The sequence below is a fragment of the Chrysochloris asiatica genome, unplaced genomic scaffold (genome assembly GCF_000296735.1).
Source record: "Chrysochloris asiatica unplaced genomic scaffold, ChrAsi1.0 scaffold00017, whole genome shotgun sequence".
NCBI lineage: Eukaryota > Metazoa > Chordata > Mammalia > Afrosoricida > Chrysochloridae > Chrysochloris > Chrysochloris asiatica.
The window spans coordinates 17,546,174-17,555,059 of NW_006408535.1; positions in this window are offsets into that span (position 1 = coordinate 17,546,174).

Genomic DNA, 8,886 nt, shown 5'->3' on the forward strand with positions numbered 1-8,886 from the left:
ATTCGTAACCACTACGCTACCAGAGCTCCTTACTTATGGATGTAGTAGCTCAAAATACCAACCAAGAGGGAAGGAGGTTTCATGTCAAGGATCAAGCCTATCCCTTTGGTATACAGGATTGATAGGGATGGGCAACTTTAAACATTTGCTACCTAAAATAGGGGTGGGGAGGGAGCTATAAAGGCAGAACATGGCTGGCTTACAAGTTTTCAAGAGGGAGTTCACTTTCATAGTGTGTGGGGGAAGGTAGATTCCTCATTGAATAGTTTTTATCTTGTCTAGATGGGTCTGGTGAAAGGAGATGGGGATAGGATTCTTTTAAGTCAACAGTGAGTAATCGTTATCATGACTAATTGTTATCATGTGACTGTCACAACTGTAAAGGTAGAAATTGTGTATAAAAAAGGGAGAAGTAGTTAATCTTATAATCTAGGAACAGAGGACCCTAGAACCATCAAGGAAGAAGAGCACAAGTGGAATGTGGAACCCTAACCAGAGAAGCAGCAACACCAGAGATGGAGACAGACATGAGGACATGGAGAGAGAGAGAGCACCTGAGGAAGGGAAAGGCTGTGTGCTGGTGGCCAGGAGGCGGGCTTGCAAAATGCCCCCTTTGGTTGTTTAAATTATTATATATTCCTGAGTGTTTCTGGGTACCTTTTAAAAAAAACAACAACACAGAGGCAATAGAAACAAATACTGTTAAATGATGATGCATGGAGGAAGTTGTAATCATTACAATGTAACAAAAATGCAATAGGATGAGTGCAAAACCAATGCTCTCCCATGTAAACAATCACTCAATTCACAATAAAAGCATTATAAATAAATGAATTAATAAACGAATGTCAGAAACTAATTAACATGCTAAAAACAAACAAACAAAAACAACAAGGGCCATACATCAAATGGTCACCAAGGCAAACTGAGTTACCAATGGCCACAGCTGAAACAATTTAAGAAAGAAAACAATGTACAATTGGATTGTAACTCAAAGTATAAATTAAAACCCCCATGAGTCTATATGATATAAATAAATGATTGAATAATGCAAACTAAATTCCAAGTGTTTTATGAAGATATTCTCCCCTTGTGTATTCCCCCTTGAGTTTTAGTCTTGGAAGGGGGTTTGTCCTGAGGGGACCTGACCACTTGCCTTGATGGCTCCCTGGAGAATAGCTTCCTTGTTCTTGTACTAGTCAATCAGACTGCCATTACTGTTTTTGACTTTTCCTGCCAGTCTTTCTTTCACGAAGTATCTTCTGTTCTTCTAGCCACTCCAGGCTGGTCTACTTGTCCTTTCAACAACAATGTATCAGAACTGATTCACTGTTGTTATTGTTAAATGCTGGCAAGTCATTTCTGACTCATAGCAATCCTGTATAGAGTTTCTGAGTTGTGGTAAATGTACCATTCTAATGTTAGGTGCCATCAAGTCAGTACCAACTCATAGCAACCCTATACACAATAGAACGAAACACTGCCCGATCCTGGGCCAACCTCACTATTGTTGCCACCCTTTAGCCCATTGATGATGCCACTTTGCCAATGCATCTCACTGGAGGTCTGCCTCTTTTCTCTGACCCTCCACCTTAGCAAACATGATATTCTTCTCCAGTGACTGGTACCTCCTGACAGTATGCCCGAAGTATGAGAGACAAAAGTTTGGCCATCCTGGCCTCCAGGGAGCACTCTGGCTGCACTTCTTCCAACACAGATCTGTTTATTCTTTTGGCAGCCCATGGCAACTTCAATATTCTCCTCCAACACTATATCTCAAAAGCATCAATTCTTCTATGATCTTCCAACTTTCACAGGCATATGAGGCTATTGAAAATACCATGGCTTGGGTCAAGTGCACCTTAGTCCTCAAGCTTTGCTCTTCAACACTTTAAAAAAAAAGTCTTGTGCAGCAGATTTGCCTAATGCAGTATGTCATTTAATTTCTTGACTGCTGTCTCCATGAGTGTTGATGGTTGATCCAAGAAAAATGAATAGCATTCTAATAGCAGATGTTAATAATAGAGGATACTGGGTATGGAGTATATGGGAACTCAGTACTATCTTGTAATTTTTCTTTACATCTAAAACGGTTTTTGATTTTAAAGTTTAATAGAAAGAAATCCTGATTCAGGGCATCAGAATGAAGTCCAATCCTCTGATTTGTAACCACCCTTGTCTTCCATTCCCCTTGCTTCTGATGGGTGGTCGCAAGTCCATTTTTTGGAGCAGCTCCCAGTATAGCCTTCAGCCTAAGGTAGAACAGCTATGAGACAAGACCCCTGCCTTCTGTAAGTTTACTGATTAACACTGTAACAGGTCCCTGTGTGGCACTGTAGGATAAGCACTGGACTGCTAATCACAAGGTCAGTGGTTCAAACCCACCAGTGGCTCCACTGACACCCTATACAGGTTAACTAAGAGTTGGAACCGACTCAACAGCACTTAACAACAACAACTGTAACAGGTATTTGCAAGGTACACCAACTCAGTCTCTGTTCACCTACAAATTTTAGGGTTTTGTCAGAGCAAGTAACCCGGTCTCTAGTCACCAGCAGGAAAAGGTGTGGTGGAATAGAGAAGTAGGTACCTACCTGACTTGCATTTTAAGAGTAACACCCATCTCAAGCAGTGTCAAAATGCCTTAGTCACTTCTATTTTGTTTATGCCACTTCTTTCCCTGGACCACTTCCTTGGGCTCCATCCCAAACAAAAGACATCTGGTGCCAAGCAAACTGAGCTGCTTACAAGAGCCACAGTCTTAATTCTCAGCTAGTTTAATTCCTAATTCTGTCTCTGTTCCCTCATACATTTAACACCAGTACCTCGTGTAGGTGAGAAGACTACAGAATCAAACTTGATACAGCAGTGTTTAGATAAGTGATCATAAAGATCTTTGTTAGATAGACTAGTGATTGCTAGTAATTTGTGGTACTTTATGAAAAACTCAGTATGGGTGGGGAAGGAGTGGGGAAACAGGGCAGATCTCAGACCTGGAAGAACAAAGGAACACTACTAGGAATTTAGGTAGGCTCTTTTTTAAACCCTGAAAAACATATAACCATGAGTATCAGGTGATATCATTTTTCATCACATGGTCATTACCACATGGGGGTATGTGTACGTATCTCCATGGTTTCTTGTCCTCCTTTGTCAGAAAGACTAGGATACTTTTCTTTCTACTATTCTTTCTCCAAGAACAAGAAAATAATACTTCTTTTTCTTGTGGTATTTACACCCCATGCCATATTTTCTTATGTCCCCTGCTGTGGTGTTGCTCAGTCAACCTGTACACATAGGTCTCTGTTCATCTTTGCACAATGTCTCTGCTTTCTTAACCACTTCTATAATTACTCAGTAAGCATTACTTGTCTTTGTTCTTACTATTCCGTTCAGAATCTAAAAGTGGAGACCTGATTTCAACATTAAACTAATGACCTTGAGCAAGAACCATTGCTAATAGGAATGATTGTATCTGTCAGAAGCACCTCCTTTAAACTGAAAAACCAACTAAAACAGAAGAGCAAGCACTTATTGTGTGCAATGTACTACGGGAATGCAAGGATCTGCTGACATGGAAACAACACTGACCTCTACAACCATAAGATCTGGCTTCTAATTTTGTTCATTTGACTTCAGTTTCTGTCTGTAAAATAGTTAGGCAGTGTATCGTTCTCCACAGAGTAGCTGGTGGATTTGAACCGCTGACTTTTCAATTAGCTGTCAAGACCACTGCACGTCTCGGCTCCTTTCATACAGAGCAGGGACTTACAAACATTTCCTGTGAAAAGTCAGGTAATGGAATATTTTAGGCTTTGCGTATTCTTCTATTTTAAAACAACCCTTTTATAAAAATGTAAAAACCAAGTTGGGATTGCACTTACACACAAACAGCTCACCACAGGCCACAGGTCATAGTTTGCTGACCCCTGGTATAGAAAAGTAGTATTTTTAGGTATGAGTAAGCCCTGACATTCAGCCATATTTTGTTTATGTCATTATATCGTGAATTTGAGGAGAACAGATTCCATGTGTCCTTTTTGAGCTTTCTAACAAGGTATTTTAGATCATGAGCTTAACAGTATTCCTTCAAAATGGCATACATATTTTCTAAGAACTTAAAAAGCAAATACTGTGTTTGTGCTGTAAGAATTATGTATTTCAAAAGCTGAAATCTTCTGGGAAAAAAAAGGTAGGCAGTAGTATGACTGATTGTCCCAGTTTTTCCAGCATTCCCAGTTTTAATACTGAAAGTTCTGCAGTCCAAGAAACTCTTCAGTCCTTAGTAAACCAGGATGATTAGTCATCCTATTGGGAAGACTATCTGAGATCCTTTCTAGTTCAGACACTGTTCGATCTAAGTCTCAGGTACTTCTCAAGGAATGCTATCTGTGCCTTTTAGAGTCACTAGGAGAGGGGGTGGTGGCTGTATGCAAAGAACTCAAGTCTCCTGACCTGTGACGCACACAGGATGCTGCAGGACATCATTCCTAACATCCCAAGTGAAGAGCTATCAGCTGAGTGTGGTATACACGCAGACAGGAGACATTCGTAGATTTCCGGGTGGAAAAGAAATTTGAAAACAATTGACTAACAAGAGGAATGTGTAGCAAATGTTGGGACTGCCCACATTCTTGCAAATGAGTCAATGACATTTTAAGTTAAAGCTACAACTGACTAGCTTCTTGGCCACCATCCCAATGGTCTCCTTTCCGAATTTAGACAATACTGCATTAAAAATTGGCTGGGCATATGGCTTTTTATCATCCTCAGATGTAGATTTATTCCAACTCATAAAAGCCTTAAAAAATAAAGACAAGCAGAGCGAATGGCTCCCACTGCCCGTGTTGAAAAGGAATCTGTGACTTTCAAGAAAAAGATCCATCGATGGCCTGAATCCAAGGGGAAAACAGCTGAAGTCAAGGTCTTGAGTGGATTTACCAGACTGCAATAAATTACAGAGGCTGTCAGCTGGCCCTTAGCTGACTCAGAAAAGAGACGCAACTTGCCACAGATTCATGTTTAATTTAAAACCAAACTTTGTAATTACCTTTTACATTTTCTGTGTGCTTCATTTCATTTTAGCTTTCTGATGAATAGTAACTCCTATTTCATTCTCACCTCATAAAAAGATTCTGGCCCAGTTGGCATCTTCCCAATCATTCATTCTTAAGCAGCTAGATTCAAAACATAGCCACAAATAATGATTGAGTGGTGGAATGGTGATAGAATGTTCATGGGGAAAATCAAGTGAGAGAGATTAATATAATCTATTTAAGGAAGCAAGCAAGAAATCAAGCAACTTTTCCAACTCATCACATTAAGACAGTATTTATTTCAAGTTTCTTACCCATCCTTGACCAATCAAATATACAGTAAAATCAAGTTAAACTGGTTCCAAAATATATTAAAATCAGGTTAAACTGGTTTAAAGAAGTATGTACCTCTCTTCTTTTCTGTAAATTCTACTTAAGTAAAATCTATGGCTATTGACAAAGGAAAATTGTAGCCACAACTTTGTAAGTTAATTATCTGGAGACTAATTAAGACTCAAATGATAATTCTTGTTTATGCACAATCAAGAGAATAGGAAAGGGATCTAGCAATGTGAATATCTTCAGAAGATATTTTTGGTGATGCCTGGCCAACATGGGAGAGAACAACTAAATAAGAAAGCTCTAGGCATATAACTAACTTCTTTCAGTTACATAGCATTATATATTACTTAATGGACTGTGAAGAAATTAAAAGATATGTGCTCATTTGCTTTGTGCAGCCAGGCAGGCAGCCAAAGTTCTCATAATTAGCAAGGCTGTGCCACCTGCCCTGTCTCCTGGCCTTTGAATCTGTTAACTTCTCGTCTGTTGAGCAGGAATGGTGAGGGGACAGCTTTAACATCTTTAAATCCTCCCTGGAAAGGTGTTTCTGACAAAAGATCAGATTACACTAAATAGGTACAATACAACTATTAATTCAGCCCTGAGTTAGTATATGTCAGAAAACCCATGGTTGCATCTGTGCTAGCGTCCAGGCAGTGATGGCTCAGTGATACAATTCTCTCTTCCAGGTGGGAGTGCCGACTTCAGTGTGATGCAAATGTTGCCACTGCCCACCTGTCTGTGGAGGGTTGTATAGTGATACAATGCTGAATTGATTTCAGCAGAATTTCCAGATAAAGATTTTGTTGTTGTTAAGTGCCGCCAAGCTGTTCCGATTCATAGTGACCCTGTGCAGGGTTTCTGAGGAGTGGGGGGTTAATACTACTGACCTTGCTGTTACAGTCCAGTGCTTATCCTTCAGTGCCACATGAGGAGCCCATACAGATTAGCATAGATTAGGAAAAAGGCCTTGATGTTCTACTTCTGAAAATCATCCAATGAAAACTGAAAGAATCACTAGTGATTCCGTCTTGCCATGCATGTGGTCACCATGACACAACACTCATGAAAGCAGCAGTGAAGAAATCAAAGGACATAGAGCATTGGACAGATCTGCTTCAAAAGACCTCTTCAAAGTGTTAAAAAAAAAAAAAAAGGGGGCAAAGATGTCACTTTGAGGACTAAGGGCACCTGACCCAAGCCATGGTATTTTCAGCCACCTCATGTGCATGTAAAAGCTGGACAATGAATATGGAAGACTGGAAAAGAATTGATGGATTTGAATTACAATGTTATGAAGAATATTGAATATTCTAAGAACTACCAGAAGACTGGAGTCCTGGTGTGGCATTGCAGATCAGCGCTCCTTGGAAACCCTATACAGGGTCACTATGAGTTGGAACTGACTTGATAGCACTTAACAACATCAACAACAACCAGAAGACTGAACAAATCTGTCTTGGAAGGAGTATAGCTTGAGTGTTCCTGGAAAATGAGGATGGTCAGACTTCATCTCACATACTTTGGATATGTTATGAGGCGGGACCAGTCCCTAAAGAAGAACATCATGCTTGGTAAAGTAAAGGATCAGTGAAGAGGAAGACATTTAGGCATTTTTGCCTTTTGGAATTCTCTAGAAGAATTTAACAAGAAATTATTTATTAATGATGGCTAAGGACATGGAGCTCTGGTAGCGTAGTGGTTATGAATCGGGCTGTGAACCTTAAGGTCAGCGGTTCGAAACTACCAGCTGCTCCGCAGGAGAAAGATGAGGCTTTCTACTCCCGTAAAGATTTACACCCTCGGAAACCCTGTACAGGGTCGCTATGGGTCGGAACCGACTCGATCGCACTTAACAACAACAACAACAAGGACATGGATCAGAAAATCACTTCATATCTTTCTTTGCTGTTAGAATTTTTTTATGTAAGTACAAATTTTATCATTTAAGATACTGAATAATAAAAAATATTTTTTACCTATTTAAGAGGCTATTTTATTCATCGCTCTGGAAATAACAATCGTCCTTTCTAATGCTGAACATCAAGAATCCCAGAGTTGAGTCTGTGTTTAATAAAACTCTGCCTTTTGACTGCAGCTTTTAAATTCTTATTAGCTATTCAGTGTACTGAACCCACAGCAAAAAGCATTACTGCAATAAGCCCTTCTACTAGTTTCTATATTTAAGTAAATCAGTGTATTCTTCATGTCTGGAAATAAGAATGAGTTCCTGGTGCTGTTATAAACCACTACACACACAATTTAGTCTGGATGTTTTCAAGGCCCTTCCCATGGGATAGCCAAATGAGAAGATCCTTCTGGTTTTCCGTTCCTCAGAGAAAGAGAACAGTTAGCTCCCAAGGTGACTAATTCTTCTAAATATTCTTGCCAGCCTTTTAGCTAACCAGTGGGAAATTTAGAAAAATGAAAAGTACTGGGAAGTTTTTCCTTTTGTTGAATCATTCTAAATGCATCTTTTTTCTAAGGCATCAGATTCAACTGTAGCAGCAAGATGTTTTTATCATTGGCTATTTATATGTATAATGGTAGCAGTTATTTTCATTATATAAGTGTGATCATTGGTCCCTGGGAACTTGTTGACTTAAGTGGTACTGTCAGAGAAAGAGGTTCATGCTCTCTCTCCCAGTTCCCAATGAACAAAAGCTCAAGCCCAAGAGTTGGCAGGCTCAGGCCTGAAGACAGTGGTCACTTATACCCAGAGAGCTAAGGGAGCACAAACAGTTCATAGCAAGGTAATTTGGGCGAGGGCAGAAAACTCAGCAGAGGCAAGGAGCATTGCCCCATCTCTGGTCCTGGAGGCTGCTGGGATGTGACAAAATCACACTGAGGTTGCTCACTGAGCCTTGTTGATGAGCCAAGTCCATTCATCAGACTGGCTCTTTTACATCTCTTAGGAAACCCAGACAATCCCATCTTGCTTTGATCTTGTTTTTGAATCATCAATCAAAACCAAACCAGTTGCTGTCAAGTAAATTCTGACTCATGGAGACCTCACGTGTTGCAGAGTAGAATTGTGTTCCACAGGATTTTCAAGGCCCTTGGGTGGGTTTGAACTGCAAATCTTTCATTTAATAGTTGTGCACTTAACAATCTGTGCCAACTAAGGACTCCTGTTTATGACCAGAGTTGTTAATTTGGGTAACAGGAAAAGCAGTAGGGACCCTCATCTGGAGATTTCACAGTGCTGCCTTTATTATTTAACTCAGGATATCCTGATATCCTGTTCTAAGAATACATGAGGGTAGCTGAGTCTTGTGTATACAATGAAGAGTCAGAGAGAGGAAGTTCCACCAAAGGATTTCTCTCTCAGGCCTCCCTAAAATCGGTTAGATTTTGCATTAGAGGATTCAGGATACTGTTGCTTTCCCAAGGAACCACATTATCCCTACCCTTAGTATAAATAGTATCATGGGGTAGGGGATGGTGAGAGGAAAGTAACAACAACCAAAAAAACGAATCAGACAATAAAAGAAAGCAGTAAGTTTGA